Source organism: Podarcis cretensis (genome assembly GCF_951804945.1).
Source record: "Podarcis cretensis genome assembly, chromosome: 12".
Taxonomy (NCBI): Eukaryota; Metazoa; Chordata; class Lepidosauria; order Squamata; family Lacertidae; genus Podarcis; species Podarcis cretensis.
In genome coordinates this window covers 43,775,528-43,801,268 of record NC_137181.1, presented here as the reverse complement: position 1 = coordinate 43,801,268, position 25,741 = coordinate 43,775,528, and the positions used below count along the sequence as shown (strand labels likewise).

Genomic DNA, 25,741 nt, shown 5'->3' with positions numbered 1-25,741 from the left:
ACCAGGCAAAACCAGAAGATTTTAACCCCAGAATACCAACAAAGTATTACCCAGTTGCCAACTGGCTGCCAACAAAGTTTTACCCAGAACAGACCCATTGAAATTAACATGTTAGTCATGTTAGACCCATGCCGGTCATGTCCATTATTTTCAATGGCTGTTCTCTAAAGATAATTAATGCAGCACACAACACCATTTTTTAATAACTTCTGGTTCTATTCTCAAGGGTTTTAGTCGGGTTTTATCCATGTTTGTGTTTATACTGCTGCGATCCAGTTTTCATTATGTATATTAGGCTATCTTTCTTATTTTTTGGAGCTGTGTAAGACTTTTTCTTTCTTTTTGAGGGGAAGGCTATTCACTTGCACATTTAATTAATCTTACAGTCAGTCAAATGGTGTTTTGCTGTTCAAGTGTGAGATTATCAGGTATATCCCCAAACGACTGCCTCAAAAGGATTTAAATTAAGCCTATTAAGGGACCAGTCCTATGGTCCCTGGGAAGGACATCCCAGCAGATTTCCCCTTCTACCTGTGGAGGAGAGGAGGTGTACTTGTGGAAGCTTCCTTATTGTGGAAACCTATGCAGCCGCCCATCCACTTTCAGAACTCCAGAGGCACAAGGACAAAAAAAGAGAGTGTGTATTGCTATGGTGCTTGGATGCTAAAGGATCCAGTGCCTCACCATTTCCTTGGCATGCGCCCAGAAAGAAAACCATGAAAGCCAACGGAAAGATAAATTGGAGGGGGAGGAGGCAACAGCACCAAAATTATCTGGGAGGATTCAGCCTCTCCCCATCTTCCGCCCAGGTGATCTAAGATCTGGTGGTTCCTCCACAACAAATTCTCTCTTCCTCACTATGGTGAGACAGCTCTGAGAGGTTGCCATCCTACAGACACTTACCTTACCATTACATAGGTACCGTATTTTCCGCTCTATAGGACGCACCTTGTTTTAGAGGGGGAGAACAAGAAAAAAAATTCTCCCCCTCTCTGCTCAGCGCCCCTTCAGCGAAGCGGCAGGAGAAACGGAGCCCCTTCCATATATCCTCCCGCTTGGCTGAAGGGGCGCTGCACACCTCTCCCTCTCTGCTGAAGCCAGGAGAGTCTTGCTCTCCTGGCTTCAGCGAAAGGAACCTGAAGCCTGCAGAGCGCAGTGGGAACTCGCGCTGTGCTCCGAAGGCTTCAGGCGACTATCCCTGAAGCCTGGAGAGTGAGAGGGGTCGGTGTGCACCAACCCCTCTCACTCTCCAGGCTTCAGCGAAAGCAACGCGGAGGGAGCGCTCCCTCTGCGCCTTGGAGGCTTCGTGTTGCTATCCCTGAAGCCAAGGAGCCTGCATTCACTCCATAGGACGCACACACATTCCCCCTTAATTTTTGGAGGGGAAAAAGTGCATCCTATAGAGTAAAAAATACGGTATATCCCAGCTTTCCCTTCATCAGAGTTCAAGGTGCCATTTACAGCTGGCCTCACAACAACAAATGGTATGGTAATAGGTTAGGAGCGCAATCCAAACCCCTGGGCTTGGAGGGAGTCGGTGACTTCCACCACATCAATAGCTCAGCTGCAAATGTCTGATGGGGTAGAAGGTTGTGCAGATGGAAAAGCCTCTGCTGCACCACCAGAGGCTGGCAGAACCAATCAGGATTGAGCCGAAGCCCTGCAGCATGCTGGAGAGTTAGGCATCCCATACCATCTTATATATGTCTACCTCAATGAATTCAATGGGACTTATTCCCTGGTATCAGAGAGCAGGGTTGTGACCTAAAGTAAGTACTGGAATTAGAGTGACAGAATATTTCAGAGTCACTCTGTTATACTTGTGTGTTTGCTTTTCCTTTAAAAAGGGGGGGGGGTTATCTGGATCTACCGTACATATCTTGCAACTCACATCTCAGGTAATGCTATATCTGTATCCAGCATTTGATGAAGCAAGCTGAAATGCTCACACCACCATGAACCATTTCAGATCCCACAGTCTTTTAAGCTCTACCGGAGAAAAGTAAATGCACTTTACAACTAAAAACAAACCCTTTAAAAATATGTAGCAGGTCTGAACATAGGCCTGTATTTTATTCTTGATATCTCTATAAATTTATATATACACACACACACCCTACTATATATATACAGTCAGTTTAGACAGAACAAAGATCAAAATGTTATTATTACTTTGGGTTATTTAACTTGATGCAGTTGTCTCAGATGAAAGAGGATCACTGGCATTGTAATGCGATTTTTCATTTGACAATATTGTAAAAATTTTAACATAGTGTTAGATGAAACAAATTGTACGCTACAAGACAATAAAAAGTTTCAGAGGATATTGTCCACTTTTGGTTTCCTGATTTTAACACTTGAAACAGGTTGGCAATATATCCCTGCCCGCCTGGTCACAGGTTTTGAAATTCTTCTGGGAGATATTTCCGGCTAGGGATCCTTCAACAATATTCCTGAAAGAGAAGAAAAGAGAATGGAAATGTTAGTACAGTGAACATATCCATCTCTCTGCTAATCAGAATGAATTTACAGCAGAAGAACTGGCTAAATGTGAACCCAAGAAAGGATCTTGGTGGGGGGAAAGCATGTAAAGCCAGAAATCTGGAGAAGTATGCAATTTCAGTGTGTTGTACCCAATAAAGTCATGGTGTGAGTAATAACTTCTCCTCCCACCTCAAGCTCCCTGCAGCCCTAAATCTGTTTCTCAGGAATGGGGATCCTTCAGAACAGATTTGGGCTGGGGAGCATGAGAGAGAGGAGAGGGGAAGGGAAGGGAGGTTCTCTTGTGCGAGTGGAAGTCATTCCACTCAAGCAATGGCTTTGTTGGAAATAACCCAGTTTTCTTTTGGGAGGGGAGAAAGGGGATCTAAGGATAAATTGAGGAATGGCACTGCTTGCTAGCAGAAAACAGTTACCTTACCAACACACATTCTTCCACAGCAGCTACAAAGCAATGAGCAAGCTGATATGTACCAAATCAAATTATTTGGGAGCTTTAACAGAACTGCAAAAGGCAACTTGCAACCAGAAAGACTCATAAACTGATTTAAAAGCCGGTTTCATATTGGGGGAGAAATACTTCAGTGGGAAGTTTCCACAAGTTTATGTCCAAAATGCATTTGTCTGACTCCAGAGGAAGACCAAAGGGCAGGGTTAGAATTTCAGAATGGTTCTGCCAACATGGGTAATTTGGGACAGTAAGTGAGGAATGAAATTCTATGAAAGGAAAATACGTGGGATGGTCAGAGGGAACAGATGACAGGGATGCTACAGTTTTAATAGTTGTGTAGAACTGCATAACTATTAGGGGGCAGGAGCTCTGTCCTATTTTGCACCTGGCACCCTAGATACATAAGAGTATAGTACAGATTACACCTGTGATGGGGGAACTGTCGATCAACTTCAAATTATCTGAAAGACCACCTGCCCTTTTATAGACCTGTATATCATCTTATATCATCTGGGGAAGTTTGATTCATGGTACCACACCCGAAAACAGGCATCTTCTGCTACTGACTCTGTACTGTACCATACCCTTCTTTCTACCATATGTGAAACATCATCCATCATTTGCTTCAGGCATCTTCTAAAGACATATATTTTTGCTCATAAGATTGGACCCTGTTATTACCAAATTCCTATTTCTAATTTTTATAATACTGTTTAACTGGCTTTTTATGTTGAATTTCTGTTTTTTAAAAAATATTGTTCATTGTTCCATGCTTTATTTTTGTACACCGTTTAGAGATTTTAAAATATTAAGTGGTTTAGAAATGCTGTTATATAATAAAAGTAGTATTATTTCACTTGGGGAAGAATAGACACCCAAGTGACAAATGAATGGTAAAGACCCAAGCAGAGCTGTTGGTCAAAAGGATGAGATGAGGCACTGTGAATTGCAAACAGGAGTCCAATATTGGAAACATTGCAAGGATGGCAAATGCCCTCTGCCACAAATTTTGCAGAAGCATCGTCTCTAACAGGCAGATTGAGGAGCTAGACTGCTCCACTTGGCAGTGATTTGGTCTCCATTGGAGAAGTGTCTTCTCTGAAGCTAGATCCGAAGAGGCTTTGAAAAGCTTGTGCAAGGCATAAGAGGAATCATTAAAGGCAGGTATGATCTCCCTGATCAATCCTAACCTCATTAAGGTGATTCCAACACCATCAGCTGATCACCCCTTGCTCCACTCCTGCAATTACCCCATCCTTGTCTCTGCTCCCCTAATATAATATATGCCAGGCACAGGCAAACTCTGGCCCTCCAAATGTTTGGGACTACAATTCCCATCATCCCTAGCTAACAGGACCAGTGATCAGGGATGATGGAAATTGTAGTCCCAAACATCTGGAGGGCTGGAGTTTGCCTATGCCTGATCTATGCAAAGGCTGTGTTAACTTCAATAGTAACCTCAGTGCCTCCCCCACTTTTTTTCCTTTTTTTGAGTGGGGAATGAAAGGATGGATGTAAACAGTAGCAGTTTCTTGTTCAGCTAAAGAAAATTTCAAGGAGACCCTATTAAATAATAATAATAGCAGACACTGATCCTGGTCTAATTGTGCACCAGTCTCTCAAATAACAACTAGTGAACACAAGAAGGTGGAAAGGAGTTGCGCTTTTGGTTCAATTTGCAGAAAGGCAAAATCTGGGTTGCTAGATGATGGTGATGATGGGTAGGATTTGGATCATTCCATTCACCCAAAGGGGCTCTGGACTCAGATTTCATGAATGCCTTTTCTCCAACCACCATTCTGAGACAGCTGAAGTTGACCAGAAACTGTCAAAAGCAGCATGTAGAATGACACAGGGGCTGTGCGATTCAAGGTGGGTGGGGAATGGCAAAAGTCCCACTGGGTTTGCACAAGCTTTAGGCATGCCTAAAGCAACTATTTTGGCCCCAGTCATTAATTACAAATGGGCTTGGGGGCGTTTCAGATGAAAGAAGCCCAATATGGAAGTAGGAGCAGAGGGGATCTCTGGCCTGGGATCCAAAGAGCTTCTTGGTAGCGTGGTCACTTAAGCACTGCCCCCATAGGAGGAATTTTTTTAAAGGGGGAAGGTGCTGATTTGCATATAATGTGCATATCCTGATTAATTTGCATAGCAGCGGTTTGGAAAGAATTACTTAAACCTAAATGACAGTACAATGCACCTCACCATACGTGGTGGGAAAGGTTGTGACCGGGTGACCCATGTTCCTGCTCACGGGGCTGGCCCAAGATATTTTGCTGCCTGAGGCGAAGAACAAACTGATGCTCCCTCTTCATCCCACAAGCAAGGACTGGCAGTTTAGTTTTAGTTCAACACCGGATAGTTTGGGGGGTGGGTAGGACATATGGCAAGTACAGCGCTGTCCTCCAACTGACAAGAGATGCCCAGGGAATGCTTAGAAAGAAGAGCCAGGGAGCTGCCATTGCTGCTGTCCAATATTTGCTGCCTGAGGTGGTTGCCCCACTTTGCCTAATGTAAGGGCTTGCTCCATCTGCTGTCCAGGTGTTGTTGATGGGGACCTCCCAATACCCTTGTGCTGTCCCCTTCTAATGGTTCTTCATCTTCAAGCTGGGCATAGTCCAGACAGTCCCTCAAACATAGGGCCTTCCTCAGGCAGCCCTTCAAACAGAAGACTGCAAAATTAGGAACTATCGCTCTAGGAAAGCTGGTTCCCCAGGGCTCTCAGTATCAGTAGTTTCACAGTGCTTTAGCTCATAGAGAACCAAAACTTTCTAAAGGGAAAGAACAGAGAAGGGGAGAGACCTAGGACCTACCACATTGAAGGACCCCAGAGGCTGCTGATTTAAAACACAGTGGTCAGATCTCTAGAAATGAACACACAGCTTCTGAATACACATAGCCATCAGGTGGATATTTCAGGACTAGTTCTCAAATACAGCCATGGCTGAAAGAGACCTACTATGCTATCTTAAATTATGTACAGTGGTAGGAAAAAGACAGCGACTCCCAAGCACAGTTCAAAACTAATTAGTGGAAGTTGTTTTAGTGTTCCAGGCTCATAGCTTTAAAGAAAAATCCAGCTGAATGTATTGTATGAATGAGAAAACGCCACTGTGGGGAGCTGAGTCGTTAACTTTGGAAGCCCCTTTGGAGATGATGCTCTACTGACATTGTGAGAGGATTGCTATCTTTTCCTTTCAAAGGGAAACTTGCAAAGGAACTCCCATGTGAAGCTTTCCCCGGCATAAATCCCATGCTAAGCAAGTCTGCACTCGCTGCATTTCTGACTGTTGTGCACAGAGCCTTTGTCAGGGAAAAAGCCAGCATTAAATGTTAAATGTGAAGGCCACATTTGCTTTAAATAAGCTACTGTTCTGTGGAAGTGACCTGCCACCCATCCAACTTTCCAGATGACCAATATTCCAGTCTGTGGACCTCATATATGGCATGGGCAGAGAGAGACTCTGTCTTGAATAAGGCCAAGTAGGTGTGTGGAACCTTTGGCCCGCCAAAGGCTGCTGAACTGCAACTCCCATCAGCCTCAGCAAGCATGGCAAATGGCAAGGGATGTTGGGAGTTGCAGTTCAGCAACATCTGGAAGGCCAAAGGTTCCCCATACCTAAGGTTCACAAAAGGATGGATAGGTGAGATACTAATGGTTGCACCCATGTTTCAATTCTTGGTTGGTCAAAACCTGTGTGCACACACACATGCATGGATGTGCCTGTCCTTTACAACCAGGTTGGTTGGTTCTTCGCAGAATAATACAATTAAATTCCTGGCTGAAATTAACACCAGAACATCAAGTTCAATGTAAAGGCAGCAGGTGTGCCTCTGCGATAAATCTCTTTAGAAAGGGGCACAAAAGCTGTTGAACAGATGCAGTAATCACAATAATTAGAAGAATTGTGTTGCACAGGAACTGGAGGGAAAACATGAATTGAAGTCCAAGTTATCCTACTGAGCAGAGACAGGAAGGCAGGAAATCTCCCGAAGGAAGAATTCATGGGGGAGTTTTCTTCCTAAATAATATAGCATCCATTCCATAGGAGTTAAGTGGGAAGAAAACAATGGCATTTGCTCATACCTGAACCAAGGTGCTTTATTAAAGGTTTCATATTTAGGTAGGTCTATTATGCAGTCATGTAAGATACCTGCTGATAAAGGTTTTGTCTGGCTTTTAAAAATAGCATGTGTTTGAATGATTTAAACAGTAATTTGAGTAACTAGTAATGCAGACTTAGACATGTCTACCCAGAAGTGCCATTGTGGTCAATAGGCCTTATGATCAAGTAAGCGGGAATAGGCTTGCAGTCTGAAATCTGTATTTTCAACAATATAAATAGCTTGAAGACAAAGATTCATTTTATGGTCTAGACCAGGGGTAGTCAACCTTTTCATACCTACCTCCCACTAATGCATCTTTCTTAATGGTAAAATTTCCTTACCACCCACCAGTGCTGCAGTAACATGCCATAGAACCCCCAACCACCCACCCAGAATCCTGAAACACCCACTAGTGGGCGGAAGGGACCAGGTTGACTACCCCTGGTCTAGACAGCAGAGATACAGACCAGGCATTTTCTGATTCAGAGGTGGGGAATCTATTGACTTCCAGGTGAAGCCAGACTACAACCACCTAACCACCCTTGACTGTTCTTTCTGGGACTGATGGAAGATGGACCCCTATTCTATCTACAGAGCCACATGTTTCCTAACACCAACCTAATTTCTTCCAGCACATTCATCTGCTTTGTCAAAAAGGGCTGTTAACTCATCAGGAAAATGGCATGATAATTTTTTCAGACGTGGGGCTAGCTTGGTGGCATCTGCATATTAATATTAACAAAGGAACGCCCTTCATCAGCATTTCTCAGTTGGGGAGAAGTAGCGAAGGGACAGCCTCGACTCCCACACTCCACTAGATCTGACACAGCTGGACACAAGAGGATGAAACTTGGCTGCCAAAGCAGCCTAAAGATGTTGGCTCGGTCCCTGAATGAAAAGGAGGCAAGGGGCAGGATGGAGGAAGGAGAAGTCAGGACAGACTGCAACAGCAGCAGCAGCAAATGATGGAGTTTTCAGGGGAACTTCACAGAGGCAGCAAGAGAAGCAAGCAAGAAAGTGGGAGAAGCAACAAGAGGAACAGCTATTTTAGATCTGGTCCTAACCAATGTTGATGACCTGGTTAGTGGGGTAGAAGTGGAAGGATCATTAGGCGCGAGTGATCATGCTCTTCTGAAGTTTACTATACAGCGGAAAGGAGCAGCCAAGCATACTAGGACTCAATTTCTTGACTTTAAGAAAGCCGACTTCATAAAACTTAGGGAAGTGCTGGGTGAGATCCCATGGACAGTAATACTAAAAGGAAAGGGAGTTCATGATGGCTGGGAGCTTGTTAAGAGGAAGATAGTAAAAGCACAACTTCAGGCAATACCAATGAGACGGAAACATGGAAGGTGCCTAAAGAAGCCAGGGTGGCTATCTAAAGAACTTTTAACTGAGTTAAGATTAAAAAAGGATGTGTACAAAATATGGAAAAGGGGGGAAACCACCAAAGAGGAATTCAAACAAATAGCCAGCACGTGTAGACACAAAGTCAGAAAAGCTAAAGCACAGAATGAACTCAGGCTTGCTAGAGAGGTTAAAAGCAACAAAAAAGGCTTTTATGGGTATGTTCGTAGCAAAAGGAAGAACAAAGAAACAGTGGGGACACTCAGAGGAGAAGATGGTGAAATGCAAACAGGGGACACAGAAAGGGCTGAACTCCTCAATGCCTTCTTTGCCTCAGTCTTCTCCGATAAAGAAAACAATGCCCGACCTGAAGAATTTGGAGCAAATGATTCAGCAGAGGAAACACAGCCCAGAATAACTAAGGAGATAGTACAAGAATACTTGGCTAGTTTAGATGTATTCAAGTCTCCAGGGCCAGATGAACTGCATCCAAGAGTATTAAAAGAACTGGCAGATGTGATCTCAGAACCACTGGCAGTCATCTTTGAGAATTCCTGGAGAACAGGCGAAGTCCCGGCAGACTGGAGGAGGGCAAATGTTGTCCCTATTTTCAAAAAGGGGAAAAGAGAGGACCCAAATAATTACCGCCCAGTCAGTCTGACATCAATACCAGGGAAGATTCTGGAGCAGATCATTAAGCAAACAGTTTGTGAGCACCTAGAAAGGAATACTGTGATCACCAATAGTCAGCATGGATTTCTGAAAAATAAGTCGTGTCAGACTAACCTGATCTCGTTTTTTGACAGAATTACAAGCCTGGTAGATGAAGGGAACGCAGTGGATGTAGCCTACCTTGATTTCAGCAAGGCATTTGACAAGGTGCCCCATGATATTCTTGTAAAGAAGCTGGTAAAATGCGGTCTTGACTATGCTGCCACTCAGTGGATTTGTAACTGGCTGACTGACCGAACCCAAAGGGTGCTCATCAATGGTTCCTCTTCATCCTGGAGAAGAGTGACTAGTGGGGTGCCACAGGGTTCTGTCTTGGGCCCAGTCTTATTCAACATCTTTATCAACGACTTGGATGATGGACTCAAGGGCATCCTGATCAAATTTGCAGATGACACCAAACTGGGAGGGGTGGCTAACACCCCAGAGGACAGGATCACACTCCAAAACGACCTTGACAGATTAGAGAACTGGGCCAAAAAAAACCAAGATGAATTTTAATAGGGAGAAATGTAAAGTATTGCACTTGGGCAAAAAAAATGAGAGGCACAAATACAAGATGGGTGACACCTGGCTTGAGAGCAGTACATGTGAAAAGGATCTAGGAGTCTTGGTTGACCACAAACTTGACATGAGCCAACAGTGTGACGCGGCAGCTAAAAAAGCCAATGCAATTCTGGGCTGCATCAATAGGAGTATTGCATCTAGATCAAGGGAATAGTGCCACTGTATTCTGCTCTGGTCAGACCTCTCCTAGAGTACTGTGTCCAGTTCTGGGCACCACAGTTCAAGAAGGACACTGACAAACTGGAACGTGTCCAGAGGAGGGCAACCAAAATGGTCAAAGGCCTGGAAACGATGCCTTATGAAGAACGGCTAAGGGAGCTGGGCATGTTTAGCCTGGAGAAGAGGAGGTTAAGGGGTGATATGATAGCCATGTTCAAATATATAAAAGGATGTCACATAGAGGAGGGAAAAAGGTTGTTTTCTGCTGCTCCAGAGAAGCGGACACGGAGCAATGGTTCCAAACTACAAGAAAGAAGATTCCACCTAAACATTAGGAAGAACTTCCTGACAGTAAGAGCTGTTCGACAGTGGAATTTGCTGCCAAGGTGTGTGGTGGAGTCTCCTTCTTTGGAGGTCTTTAAGCAGAGGCTTGACATCCATATGTCAGGAGTGCTCTGATGGTGTTTCCTGCTTGGCAGGGGGTTGGACTCGATGGCCCTTGTGGTCTCTTCCAACTCTATGATTCTATGATTCTATGATTCTATGAGGGTAGATGCATGTGGTTGTCAGTCTAGCAACTGCACAGGCCTGGAGACACCTGAGTGCAAGGATAGATGTATGTAAAACTTGGTATGGGAATTAAGCCTCGCAGGAATAATTAAGCCTCAAGGGAACCTGCATGATGAGATGAGATTCAGATCTCCTCCAACAAAGGAGAAAGTGTCACATCAAGTCTCCTCTGCAAAGTTGGATTCTGTTGTGTCCTTCAGGGAGTATGACACTTGCATGTCCATAAAACTGACCTCACGGACCTACAACCGCCAGTACTGTTAACAAACTACAGTGGTACCTCTGGATACGAACGGGATCCGTTCCGGAGCCCCGTTCGCATCCAGAAGCAAACGTAACTAGCGATTGCACATCTGCACGCGCGTGCATCGCTTTTCGCCGCTTCTGCGCATGATGTCATTTTGAGCGTCTGCGCATGCGCATGCGCAAGCGGCGAAACCAGGAAGTAACACACTCCATTACTCCTGGGTTGCCGCGGAGCACAACTGGAACACGCTCAACCTGAAGCGCATTCAACCCGAGGTATGACTGTACAGTTCCCAGGATTCTCCAGGACTGTTGAAGTAGTACAAGAATGCTTTAAAAGTACTGTATAATGACTGCTAAACTTCAAGAGCCATTTTTTAAATGAATAAAAAGACACGGTTGTTATTTTTGCTCATTACAGTTTTATAAAGCTTTAAAGGCAGCAGTGAGACCAATCTTTGGTCCATGAGGCCATTTCCCCCAAATTGTATCCAGGTGTAATGAAATAATATGTAATGTCAGGTATGTGGCAGGTGAAGACACATCTGCAAAAGGAGGAGGAGGAGGAAGAGCCTTAAATTGTGTTCCTGGTTGTCCCTAGAAAATGCTGGGCTCGCATTTGGCATCTTTTAAATTTGGCACCAAACACAAGCCCCACTGGGACTAGTTCCAACACAGGATTTCCTGACTGGATCTCTTGGATACAGCTGATCCGTAGCGAAGAGCAGTGCCCACAACCTAGCTGGCTCCATCCTAGCCTTGTGCCCCCGGGGCAAAGGAAGCTAAGGGACAAAGAGCCATGAGGCCAGTTGCGGTTTTTGTTGCAATTGTTGTATCATGAGCTGGCAATCCTAAGCGGCCGGGGGGGGGGGGGTCCTAAGAAATACTGGAGAGTGGTCTGATTTTCACACACTGATTTGGCCTAAACCAGGGGTCAGCAAGGTTTATCTTGCCTGGGCCGGATCGGTCCCGCGGAGATCCCTCCCTGGGTTGGATCATAGAAACATAGAATCATAGAGTTGGAAGAGACCACAAGGGCCATCGAGTCCAACCCCCTGTCAAGCAGGGCCTGACTGCTATTTTTGGCGTCTGCACATGCACAGACGCAATTTTTGGCATCTGCATCTGTGCAGATGTGATTTTCAGCGTCTGCGCATGCATAGACGCAATTTTCAGCACCGCAGAAGCAAGTCCCCGCACCACGCTGCACCGGTTTAGCACAGCGCACAAGCTGGAACCTCGGTTCAGGGGAGGCTCGGGGGACGGTCAAACGACCTCCACAGGTCGCTTCTGGCCCATGGGCCTTAGGTTGCTGAACCCCGGCCTAAACAATCAATTTTTGAGAGCTTTGGGTTTTTCAGTTGTGCTACAAGCAGATTTGAATGGGGGGAGTAAATGAAACTGGTGTGATTCCGGTGCTGCTCTCCTGATTCCCTGTAATACATGTTCAGCTATACTAAGTAGATTGCAGAACAAAACAAAGAAATCCTAAGCCTTCAAATGAGGACTTTTGAGTCTATAAAAAGCTTTCTGGATTTCCGACAGCTCAGCAAACACAACGCCCCACGATGAGAGCGGGGTGTGTATATTTCTCCAAATATATTTTTTTCTAGCAGCACGGCAATGCATTGACCTACTAATTCATATTCAGATTGCTAGTCCTAGAAGCACACACCCAAAACACAAAAGCTGCATGATTATGCTTGATGAAGAAGTGCCAATTGAAAACTGAAATGACTTATGGAAATGCAAGCAAAATTTCCCAGGTTTAACCCATTTCTCATTCATGTCCAATAGCTGAAGCAGATGATTTTAATGTGTTTACAGTCAACTCATTAGTTGGGAGGTACAGTATATGGAGGGGCAAAAGAGAACTCTAGCACAGAAACATGTATTGAATGGTGGTCATTTCTTACCATAGTCAATGAACTCCTGAGGATTTCAGTGTGAATCTCTGAAAAAAGAAAAGAAAAGTTTTAAAACCTTCTTTAGCTAATTAAGAGTTTAACTTTTTTTAAAAAAAACTATTGGCAACATAATTCTATATGTTGAGTTAAATAAATGAATACTTATCTGATTGTTTCCTGGGATCCTTTTGTGCTTGTAATTCTTGAGTTAAGAGGAATTTTGTTTAAAAATGTGTAATTATGAAGATTTGGAAAAAGGAACTTGAGAGCAAATTACAGCTTGGCTTTAAGAAGTGAAATCGTTCAGGGTTCAACAGTAAATGCTGGTGCTTCAAGTTATACAGGAAAAGTACAAGGTAAAACAAAAAAGGATAATCTGCATTATGTGGCCTGTAATAATATTTTGTCTCAGGTTTATAGTGCAATGCGGCAACTCTGGTTGACAGAAGGGAGAGAGCATCCTCAATCACTGGTTAATGAAATAATGAACATGTCTTGGTCAAGTATTTTCTGACAGGGTTTTTTAAAAGCTTAACTGCAGCTCTTTCAAATGCTCCTAAAGTACAAAGGTTGCAGAATATAGCCTTTTAGAGGTGCATGTTACAAAGCAACACCCATTCCCATCAATCCCTGTTGTCAAGGTCACAGCAGCCAAGGCAAAAACTTCATTGCTTTTCTTCAGCAAGAACAGAGTAAGAGCAGGAAACTCTTGACTTTTCTCTCTCTCTCTCTCTCACACACACAGTACCTCGAACTATATACAATACTGAATAACTGGTGCAAATTGATCCAATTTGCATTGCTCTTACTAACCAGATGGAGGGAGGGACTGGAAGGGACATAAAGTTGCACCCACTGGTCACAGGAATCTCTTGACTCTGAGATTTCTCCAGTCTCTGCCCATGCGTTCCAGTTCTTGTGGTTACAAAGGAACCCAGGTTAAGGCAACAGGTATCTCAAACTAAGAAAATGTCATGGACTTGTTGGATGCAGAAGAATGGTGGGAGAAACCAGCTGGGGAACCACTAAGGAAAGAAGGCTCAGGGCCCAGAGAGTGGTGGTGGGACAACAATGAGTGGTCAGAGGGAAAAGAGTTGGGAGCTAAAAAGGTAACGGGGCTTAGTGAGCTGGGAGAATCTGTGGCAGAAAGAAGACCAGAATTATAGGCAGAAGCTGAAGCAGGGAGAGGAGGGAGGCCAAGAGGCATAGATGAGTCAGGCTGGTGTAGGGCTGGGCAATATATAAATATATCGTCTAACACCAGTTTGATGTTCACATCGTGTTAATTGTTTCATAATATTTGAGCTGGCAATATATCGCAAATCACAATGTGTGTAAGGGCTAGGCCAGGCATAGGCAAACTCCGGCCCACCAGATGTTTGGGACTACAATTCCCATCATCCCTGACCACTGGTCCTGTTAGCTAGGGATGATGGGAATTGTAGTCCCAAACATCTGGAGGGCCGGAGTTTGCCTATGCCAGGGCTAGGCAATATCTGGTTTTCAACATCGTGATAACTCACCAACTAAACATTGTGATAACTCACCAGCTAAACACTGAAATGTTATCAGCAACTAAACCTCACCATATCACCAGCTAAACCATATCACCATTGTCCTGATCGTCTCTGCGTCATTCCTTCCTTAATTCACGTATCGTGATATATCGATATACCATGATGTTTAGCTGGTTAAGAGTCACAGGTGTCTTGCCTTCCTCCTGCAATAAGCTCCCCTTCCCCTCTGCCTCCCAGAACCAGAAGAGGCATCAAAAGGGTGGAGGAGAGGTTGGCTTCACGTAGGCGCAGTCTCCAATTGCTTGGGGGAAAACCCTGGAGAGGAGGGGATGGTGTAGGGAGGTGGGGACTTTCAGTCTCAGCAACTGAGCCATTGGGGCAAGACCTAGGGATGAGCTTCTGTGCTCATTAGGCCTGACACTCCTCCAAGTCTGTGCAGATCGTGTTCTTGCTAATGAAGAGTTAACTCCAACTTGCAGTGTGATTTACTGCTGGCTCCTTCCTGTCAGCAAGGCAAAGGATCCAGCACAACACTCAGGCAAAGAAAGCTATTGACCTGGTATCTACAGCTCCATTAAAAGTGGGCGAGCCTCTTCTAAGACAGTGCCTGTAATTTGCATTTTTTAATAAGTACATGTATTTAAAATAAGTATTATTTATTTAAAATAATGTGCTGCCAACTTAACCAGGGGCACCTTTTTAGTGGATCAAATGTTTTTCAGTTAATTAATCTAACCAGCTAATCAACTAAACGTTGCAACCCTGCTCAGCAGATACCATGACAATAGATTAAGAGGAAGCCTATCAAGCAGGAATACCATTAAGAGTAGACCAGGGGCTCCCCACATTTCAGAGCTTTGTAATTGTTCCTCTGTAGCACGTACATGCCTGGCAAGCTCACAGGTTCTATGCACCGAATAGCTGTAGTTATAAACAAGGAAATCAGCTTGCGTGGCGGCACATGCCAAGAAAGGCACAAGTCCCTTAGCTTAAAAAGAACAATGCCGACTTAGCCCCTTTTAATTACGAGAAAACCCAGAAAACCACTGCTTTTTTCTGCCATTTAATTTCAAAACCCATTATTATTGTCATCAGTATTTCTAAGGACAAAGCTATAGCCTGTTCTGAAAACCTCTTTCTCTGCCTTGCAGAAATAAATTCCCCCAACCTATAACTGAAATGGAACATGCTACGTAGGAATTTCACACTTCCTGTAGGAAATGCATAATGTTTGAAGCCATCCTCAGTGGATTACTGGGAAGGGCACTCCGGCTTCAGCTTACAAAGCACTGCTAGAGCATGTAGAGTTATTGATTTATCTTACAGAATTCTGCTATGCAGTGTAGATCTTTCTGATTTAGCTTTTATAGCACTGCGGGGATCATTTAATATATTTTTTTCTCCCCAAAAGACCTCTGATGTACTTTATTAATCAGAACATGTACCTTGCATCAAGTCAAATTTTAAGAAACAATAACCCGGTTCGGATCTAAAATACAGATTTCTGGGTACTGCCCTTTGCTCGCATTTATTGACTCCTCCCTGATCATCTTCTCTCTCTATCTTGCTTTAATCAAGTAGGATTGCAGCTTCAGCTAAAATTTCCTTCTGAAGAAGAAATGCACTGATGGTCAAGGTCGATGGAAAATTGACATTTATGACCAGCCGTGTATTTCCTTCCAATGCCTATGCATCTACAATTCAGGAGACTTTCTACAGGTGGGGCTATAATTATGGTTCCTCCAACTCCCATCCAGCTTCTTTCATCTTTTTGTTGTTGTTCTACAATTCAATGTAGTTTTGTTGTTGTTGTTAAGTCTTATGAAAAGGTAGTGGCAGGTTAAGTGGCAGGGTAGAGGGCAGAGAAAGGGCTGGTTTAAACCAAGGACAGCCAACATGGCCCCTTCCAGATATTGTGGATTACAAATCCCATCATCCTTCAACCTTGCCCATCCTGACTAAGGGCTGGTGGGATTTGTAGTCCTTCTAGAGAGCACCGTGTTGGCTACCCCTGGCTATCTCTTTCTTCCCCAACAGCCATTTTGTGCCTCAAATTCCCATACCCCTGGTTCCTTTTCTCCCCCCAAATGTGAAAGATACATGGATCTCTGTGTTTCCTTCCATGTGGAAAAAGAGCAGCTAGGGGAATGGATTGAGTAGACAAATGGCTGGGAAAGAAAGAGAAGGTGTGTAGAGCATAAGGTTTGTATCCAAGAGGCACTGGCCAGGTTCAATTCCTGGCATCTCCAGGTAAGGCTACGAGAGATCACTGTCAGAAACTCTGGAGAACTTTCACCTGTCAACATAGATGAGACTGAGCTGGATTGACCAATACACCAACACAACCTTGACCTTCTTGTATTCTTGCTGTTCTAACACGACCAGAGCAGAGTGGCATGAATCCAGGGGGAGAATGTCAACTTCCTGATACTTAAGAGCTAACCTGTACCTTCTTGAATCTACCTGCACATTTTTCTCTTGGCAGAATGTCACATCATACGCCCATTCTCACCCCCACACCCCTTCTAATGCAGTATTCATAGTGGCCTCTGTCCCTTCTTGCACCTTCCTGCAGATTTTCACACTATCAGATCTCCCAGCTTTTAGTAACAACACGTACAGAATTGTTGTAGCACTCCATTATGCACTCATTAAATTTAATGCATTCTTCTGAACGACTTTCCTAAAGGAATTGCATCTGACCCTCTCTCTTGGCCTTTTCTAGGGCATCTGTTTCGTGCTGTTCCCAATATCACCACATCTTCCTATCCCACAATTTCAAGAACCATGCCATCTGTTAAACCTGTCACTTCTGAAAAGGAGCCTTTAGTCTCTGCCTTAACAATATGCACCACAAAGTACTTCTTTGCCTGTGATTATCCATCACTTTCTTCTCCTATTCAACACTTGCTTCTGCATGGCCCAAACTAGCCTAAATACCATATTTTTCCATCTATAAGATGCCCCCATGTATAAGAAGCCCCCTATTTTGGGGGACTCAGATTTAAGAAAATGGGGGGGGGGGAGATGGCCTCACGTATAAGATGCCCCCTAATTTTTGAAAGGGACGCGGGTGGAGCTGTGGGTAAAACCTCAGTGCCTAGGACTTGCCGATCGCATGGTCGGCGGTTTGAATCCCCGCAGCGGGGTGAGCTCCCATCTTTCGGTCCCAGCTCCTGCCCACCTAGCAGTTCGAAAGCACGTCAAAGTGCAAGTAGATAAATAGGTACCACTTTATAGCGGGAAGGTAAATGGCGTTTCTGTGTGCTGCGCTGGTGCTGGCTTGCCAGAGCAGCTTCGTCACGCTGGCCACGTGACCCGGAAGTGTCTCCGGACAGCGCTGGCCCCCGGCCTCTTAAGTGAGATGGGCGCACAACCCTAGAGTCGGACACGACTGGCCCGTACGGGCAGGGGTACCTTAATTTTTGAAATCATTTTTTAGGAGGGAAAACTTAAGTCTTATACACGGAAAAATACAGTATATGGGGAGGGACTCTGCCCTACAACCACACATTAAGGAACTCACTGGTAACAACCACAACAACAAAATATTATTACTTGTACCCTGCCCATCTGACTGGGTTGCCCCAGCCACTCTGGGTGGCTTCCAGCAGAATATGAAAGAACACACAATATATCTGACATAACTCCCATGTCTACAGATTGTTAAGCATGCTGCACAAGCAGCATACATACCTTTTAAGGCAATTGATGAGGGCTTAGAACACATGTGACTCTCCAGATGGCACTAGATTCCAATTCTCATCAGCCCTAGGTCAGCATGGTCAATGGTTAGAGGCAATGGGAGTTGTAATGCTGCAATATCTGCAGAGCCACAGGTTCCCCATCCATGTCTTAAAACATGGCTTCCCAAACAGGTCTCCAACTGTTTTTGGACTACAATTCCCATCATGCTGACCACTGGTCCTGCAAGCTAGAGATGATGGGAGCTGTAGATAAAACCTGGCTTAGAACTTCATCACTTCGAAAGTCTTTCCACGTAATTGCCCTCTGAGGCAGATATAAATGTTATAAAGTACTTCACAAGTTATGTCTCCTACATCTTTTAAGACTATGACAAAATGAACATCTATGTTTGTATTTGCTATGCAGAGAGACACATTATATTGACCTTAATTTTCAGCTGCCACCAAGTCCTGCTTCCATTTCAAAGCAGATTATTGTAGTTTACACTTGTGAGCAAATTACCAATAACAGGTGGTTGTTGTTGTTTTAAAAAAGAATTGTACAGAAAGGCTGGAAGTCATTGAGAATTAATAATTATTACTGTTACTACTCAGTTGTGCTTTTGTGCATCTCCTTCACACTTTGTTTACTTTCAGTTTTCTTTATTATCAACTAGTGTGGGTTTTAAATGGTGAGATATGAACCTCAGAGTTCTTATTCTGTGTGGCAACCAAAGTCATATATTTAATAAAGCAAAACTTTAACCTCAATCTTGAGTTTTGCTGCAGTTATAGCTTTTTGTTATCAGGAAGCTTCAAAAGGCCTGACGTGCCGTAAAACCTTGCTAAGCTGTGTGTTTTGTTTTGTTTTTTTAATATCTATCTATATCTATATATTTTAAAGGAGCCATGATAAATAAGCCCATGTCATGCATTAAAAGAAGAAGTCTTGTTATCCTCAGGGATTGCTTTATTTTTCTAGTTATTTCCGTGTGTGTGTGTGTGTGTGTGTGTGTGCGCGCGCACACACACACACACACACACACACAGTGGTACCTCTGGTTGCGAACAAGATCCGTTCCGGAGGCCCGTTCGCAACCTGAAGCGCCATATTTGTGCAGGTGCGCGAAGCGCAATTTAGCGCTTCTGCGCATGCACGAGCGACGAAACCCGGAAGTAACCCTTTCTGGTACTTCCAGGTCACCGCGGGATGCAACCTGAAAAAATGTAACATGATGCAAACGTAACATGAGGTATGACTGTATATTCTTCATATTTTAAACTTTTGGTTTATGAAAATGCATATAACAATCCCATTATACCTCCCCATATTTTTATCCCACCATTCAGCCATATATCGTCACCAAAGAATGGTTTGCATCAATAAAAAGAGAGAGGGCGGAGCAGATATACAAGGAAAGGGAAATGAAGTCATTGTCAAAGAACAGAGACCCAGTGGGTAACACTGGAACAAAGTGGTGAGTTGTAAATGAGCATCTATAGCCACCTGGAACCAGGTAGGTATTCTCATACTTGTACAAAGGTGCTGCAGCTGACTTGGCAGACCTTGCTCCTCTGATGGGTAGCAGAATAAATTGGATAATACCTCCTCCTCTCACTTCTACAGTCTGACGGCAACCCCTTTCGTCATTTGCCATGCAGCGCCACTGTACATTGCAGAAGATGTTAAGATGTGTTTGGAGTGACTGCCACACCTGTAGTGCCTCTCACCTTTGCCATATGTAGCCTGGAAGGATGTCAATGCATTCGCACTACCTTGGAGATGTGCACACTCCGGGAGAAGATCATAGGAGGCAGACAAAGGTAAAAGGTAAAAAAGGTAAAGGACCCCTGGACGGTTAAGTCCAGTCAAAGGCAACTATGGGATTGCAGCGTTCATTTCACTATCAGGCCGAGGGAGCCGGCGTTTGTCCACAGACAGCTTTCCAGGTCATGTGGCCAGCATGACTTAACTGCTTCTGGCACAACGGGACACTTTTACGGAAACCAGAGCAGTGCATGGAAACGCTGTTTACCTTTCTGCCCCAGCGGTACCTATTTATCTACTTGCACTGGCGTGCTTTCGAACTGCCTTTAAGGTAGTCCTTTAAAGCGCTATGATACCACTTAGAACAGTCATGGCTCCCCCCTGCCTCCCCCCAAAATGGGAGCTGTAGTGTGTTAGGGGTGTTGAGAGTTATTAGGAGGCGCCTATTCCCCTCACAGAACTACAATATCCAAGGTTCCCTGTTAAACCACCCTAGGACTTCTGCTGGTAAGCTCTGTACTCCTTTAATTGGTGCTGCTCTGCACTCTCACTGAAAGTTTCTGCCTAGCTGTAATACAACGCTGAACTATGATAATGCTTCTTGTTTGTCTGCAATGGAGAATACAGAGAGGTGCATGAAGGTGTGTAGAAACTACCCCACTGTACAAAGGTTAATTCGTATTTGTTGCTCTGCTCCTGCCTACGGCTTGCAAGAAAGTTGCTCAGAAGGGGCTCCCAGGGTGAAAATGGTTCCCCATCCCCGATGTAAAGCTAAAAAAAGAGCAAAATTGGGCAGGTGGAGATCGGCCTTATCTTTACCTTTCTGGTACATGGGCAGAAAGAAAAGAAAAACACATGCTAGGCCACCCCAGCCACCTTATGGTGGCTTTTCCTGGCATTGCAGGACTGTGTGGGTGCAATGATGCTCTTGGGTTAATGGACAATGCCATGCCTTAACTCTGCAGAGGTACAACCACTGCGTCCAATCCTAAAATGGTTAATGCAGTAGCAATGTCAGGGGTTTTGTTTTTTTTTTTTAAAAAAAAACACTATTAACTATATTTTGATGATTATATAACATCTCCTGTTTTTAAAGTCTATTTTATTGCTATTTTTCATAAATATCTCATGCCCTTTTATGCAAACCGCATAGATTTTTAAAAGTTAAAGCCAGCAAATGAATACATATACGAACATTTACCCCAAAAACGGCAGCCTGTGTTCACTCACACCAAGTAGAACCAGTGCTTTTCTTCTAGGAAAACAAAACAAAAGGTTCCAGGTTCCAGGTTCCCTTGAATACCCCCAGAAAAAAAAGTACTGAGTAGAACTGATTTGTAGAAAGGGGCATTCATGATTTGAAAACAGAGACAGTGTGCGTACTTTTGTAACCCAAGAAAATCTTTAATATTTTTTTTTTAAGTACATTTTAATTAAAAGCATAGGAAGGCATCCAGATTTAATAAGATTTCTCTGGTGAAAACCACAATGCAAGGAATTATTAAGGGAAACGGACATTTGTCTTGGATTCCCCCAATTCTGAAAAGCGCAAGTTATTTCAGGTCAGCATAGATGTATGCTTTTAATCAGAGAACTTTGGCTGGTTTTCCTGGCACTGAGCAAGGAAACACACTATAATAATCCCAACAGCATAGGCAGTGGAATGGATCAATGCATTGGTTAGGATAATAACTTAAGAGCACTTGTGCCTTATATGAGGTCGCAAGCTTCTTCCTGCTTCCAATTAGAATTTAGGCCCTCATTCCGGCTGGATACAGCGGCAAGCCTTGCAGACACCTAAGGCTAAATAAGGCAACCAGCAGAGGCCAAGAGGGTTGTCAAAGTAGGGTACATTTAATATATTGAGTTGACAGAGAGCAACCTCATTATTGCTGAAACGTGCTCTCTTCCTGCTAACCTCTTTGATCCTCTGTCTCCCGTGCCTTTTCAAACCCCCTCCCCACAGCTCAATAAGGATTATTCTCCCTTGCACACTCATAAGGGTTTTTAAAGCCTGGGTAGTTGCATTTTAAGAGCTCTACCTTAGTCATAATAATCCCCCGGTGCTGAACGAGATGCTGGAAAGGTGGATGAGTTGTTTATTCATAAAGCTCCACAGCTCCCACCCACAGGGCTTTCGACCGGGTTTCTGGCGGGAGCAAGAAACCTAGTTGGCTTAATGAGAAATAACTGCATAGCCCATACTATGCAAATATCTACATTCTGACTGGCTGAAATAAAGAGGCGGGACCATGCAAGGGGCAGGAAGTGAGGTTCTCCATTGCAAACCTTTTGCTATGCAATGGTCTTTCTTTTCCTCATTTAACTTGGAATGGCCAAGTCTGTCCCTTTTGAATTCCCTTAATTTCTCTGTTTCCCAGTCTTTAATTCAGTCCATATTTCCAAATCAGTTTGCAATCCCCCACCCGGCACCAAATACTTGTAAAAATCATCAGCACTTTCCAGCACATCTCTTCTCATATACACAGGATGTCATTTTAGCCTAATATACACATTTCCGCCAGCACGCTCCCCCGTTGTTGTTTTTTAATTATTAATGGCATTTTCACCAATGCATCCATCCATTTCAAAATGCACATTTCCCCCAAAGTTAGGTATACAGTGGTACCTCGAGTTAAGTACTTAATTCGTTCCGGAGGTCCGTTCTTAAGCTGAAACTGTTCTTAACCTGAAGCACCACTTTCGCTAATGGGGCCTCCTGCCGCCGCCGCGCCGCCAGAGCACAATTTCTGTTCTCATCCTGAAGCAAAGTTCTTAACCTGAAGCACTATTTCTGGGTTAGCGGAGTCTGTAACCTGAAGCGTATGTAACCTGAAGCGTATGTAACCCGAGGTACCACTGTATTTCTTTGGCTGGACAACTGCACTGCAAAATTTGGAGAAGTGCACATTTTGAAGGCTAGTCATGATTTGGCTTGTATACTGTTTGGGGAAGAGTGAATGAAGTAGGTTCGCATAAAAATGCAAATGAAACCGAATTCCTGCCCCCGCCCCTACATTTGACATCTCATAATGAGGTTCAACACCCTCCCAATTTCTCTTTTGCATTCCCTCAAACAAAAACACTCCCAGACACTCCCTCCGAAGAGCGTTTTAGATATTTGTATTCAGAACGTTGGCAAAACAACAACATGTGGGGAACTCATCCATCAAAACGAATTATGCACTCACCTGATCCGGCAAGTGAGATCTGCATGCAAAAACAGGTTTGCGTGCCTGCAGCTGATCCATATTGCATCCAGGGCAATGAAATGTTGCTCAGAATCACTGGGTTCAATTTCTCTGGGAATGTGTGAGTGAGTGAGTGAGTGACAGAGAGAGAGAAATGACTTGCACGTGACTAGGGCTGGATTGTGGCCCCTGGTAGCTTTTCAACATTTCAAAAATGATATTAATGCAAAGTCATACTCTAACTTTTGTTTGTTCTGCTTTTGGTTTAGAATTATAACCTGAAGTCATAAATTATATATCATTAATTTAAATTATATAATTATCAGCACCTTTCTGGCTACTAAAAGCTAGTCAATGTAAGGAGGCTATAAATTGCCAGGCCTTGCTTAGAACAGTACCTTTAATGAAGTTCTCAGCAAACAGGCAGATTTTATAACCACACTACATATATAACTAAGGGATGCAGGTGATGCTGTAATGTAAACCACTGAGCCTCTTGGGCTTGCCAATCAGAAGGTTGGCGGTTCAAATCCCCGCGAGGGGGTGAGCTCCCGTTGCTCAGTCCCTGCTCCTGCCAACCTAGCAGTTCAAAAGCACATCAAAGTGCAAGTAGATAAATAGGTACCGCTCCGGCGGGAAGGTAAACGGTGTTTCCGTGCACTGCTCTGGTTTTGCCAGAAGTGGCTTAGTCATGTTGGCCACATGACCCAGAAAAACTGTCTGAGAACAAACGTCAGCTCCCTCGGCCAGTAAAGCAAGATGAGCGCCGCAACCCCAGAGTTGTTCGCAAGTGGACCTAACGGTCAGGGGTCCCTTTACCTTTACATATATAACTATGTAGCACCAGTGGGCATCAGCCCAGCACTTCTTACAGTGCAAAGTAATACAATACAATAATTGTATTATTGTATTGTATTGTAAAATTTTGGGAATCTGGCACTGGGGTTCTTGCTATATTGAGGGCCTTGGCAATGGCTCAATGATGCCAACCTTCTGAGAGAACTTAGAAGCATATAACTAATCACCCCTAACGCTGAATGCCCATTTTTGCACTTGACTGAGTTCTGAACTATTACACCACCAGCAACCATAGTCAGTTTAAACGATGCCACCTCTCTATGTGAACATCCCCCCTCGAGCATGTATAACCTTATTGCCACTGAATCTCAACAGCCATTCTGCCAATCAAACGCTGACAAAAGGCTTTGACCGAAAGTAGTAAAACACCTGTTTGAAGATAATCTTCGGGAAAGATTAGATAATCTTCAAGGGGGAAATTGCACCAGTTAGCCTGCTATTCATTCAAACTCAACTGGCTTTACAGCAAAAGCAGTGATTCAGCGATACATTCCCCCCCCCCCGAAAGGTTCTTACTCCTGGCAAAGTCCTAGATGCACATGGTCAATTGCACATCAGATTTAGGTAGCTTGTGCATGATTTTCTCTGCTGGATACATAAATCGCTTTCCAGGAGATAAAAATCAGGAAGGGATTAGCCAGGGATGAATAAGTGATACAAACACACACACACACCTTCTGAATTTCTATGAGAAGCTCGAAATATGCACCCTTTCTCACATTACAAAACATTTGATGGAACTCGCTACTACGTGTGTGTGTGGAAGGTTTGCTCCTGAGAAGGGAAGCTGACATGATCTATTGATCATGAGAACTGCTCTCTAGTTAAGTATCCACTTCTGTGGCAATGGATGTGCTTCTGAGACAAGGGCGAACAATTCCCACTAAGAGCATTGCTTGTGTTTGAGACAAAACAATACCTGTAACGTATCACTGAGGACCATTAATGTAACAAAGTACCTGGTAACATTTCACCAGAGGATAACGGGAGATTCCTGAGAGGAGCCGCCATGGAACGAAGGCAACTTTTCAAATCTATTTATCAACCACTCAATGTTCTGGTCTTTTAAACTCAAGGAAAAACAAATGGAATACAGGAAACAATGACAGGCAATCAATAGACAAAGACGAATAAATAGAGCTGAACGCAGACGTCTGATGCTGGTGCTGTGTGGCGCATAAAAGCAGCCCGGAACAATTTGAAACCGAATCAAGAACTAAGACCATTTGGCCCAAGACAGTTTGCTTCCAGACAACCCTATTACATGTGCAGAGGCCAACTGGACTTGCAGCTGATGGTAACTTCAACTAAAGAGGGACAGGGATAGATCAGGCAGAGGTAAATGGCCTGGTGGCTCATGGGAAAGGCTGGAGGGGCTATCACTGTTCCCTGAACCTCACAACCCAGCAAGCAGCTGTTTCACTTTGCCTAATGGTAGGGCTGGCCCTGTTGCAAACTAAGCCTATGCGTATGAGGTTTATGCAAGTCATCTCTTTCTTCCTTGCTGCTCATTACGCCTAGAAGTGTCGCCCAGGAAATGTGTTGCCCCCTGTCTTGTTTCCTGCAAATCCTTCCTCAAAGCCCATCTTTTCCATGAAGCCTTTATCCCAGCTCCTTAGTCCCCGTTAGGACTGGGAAGATCGGCATATTTCCAGTCCATGATATAGCTTCACATGCACTTATTCATAAGTCTGTTCCATCCATGGGCTGTGAATCCTGGAAGATCTGCTGCCTGCTTTTCAGGTTTTTTTCCACCTCGCCTGGGAGGATTGACTCCAGCTACAAAAAGGCTGGGGAAGAGGGTTGCTGTTGCTATTTTGCAACTTTATTTTAGATCTTCTTGCAATTTATGTGGAAATGGTTCAGTTTGGTTGTGCATTTTTTAAACATTGTAGTTATTGTTTATGACTACTTTTGTTATGCATTTTTTTTCATGTTCTAAGCTGCACTGAGCATGGTTTGAACTGTGGAAAGGCAGCACACAATCACCACCTCTTCCTTCTCCTCCTGAACTAAATGAACTGCAGAAATGCTGCCCTGTACTCCCAACAAATTAGGAGCCCCTTTTAGACGTTTAGGAGGGTGTTCTAAATACTCAGGGAACACATATATCTTAGCACCTGACTTGATAGGTGTGTA

General features: G+C 44.0%; 1 protein-coding gene and 1 long non-coding RNA gene across 5 annotated transcripts in view; both read right to left on the bottom strand.

Annotated features, from left to right (window-relative positions):
- The window catches only part of RBMS3 (RNA binding motif single stranded interacting protein 3), a gene marked incomplete at its 3' end in the record, with an annotated part of 775,525 nt that overhangs the window by 724,844 nt on the left and 24,940 nt on the right, over window positions 1-25,741 (bottom strand). The gene's annotated exons all lie outside the window — the stretch shown is intronic.
- LOC307199563 lies at window positions 1,422-22,177 on the bottom strand. Its single transcript, XR_013832062.1, has 3 exons — window positions 21,596-22,177; window positions 12,592-12,629; window positions 1,422-2,453 (listed from the first exon to the last, which is right to left on the bottom strand). It is a non-coding gene; the product is annotated as an uncharacterized lncRNA (long non-coding RNA).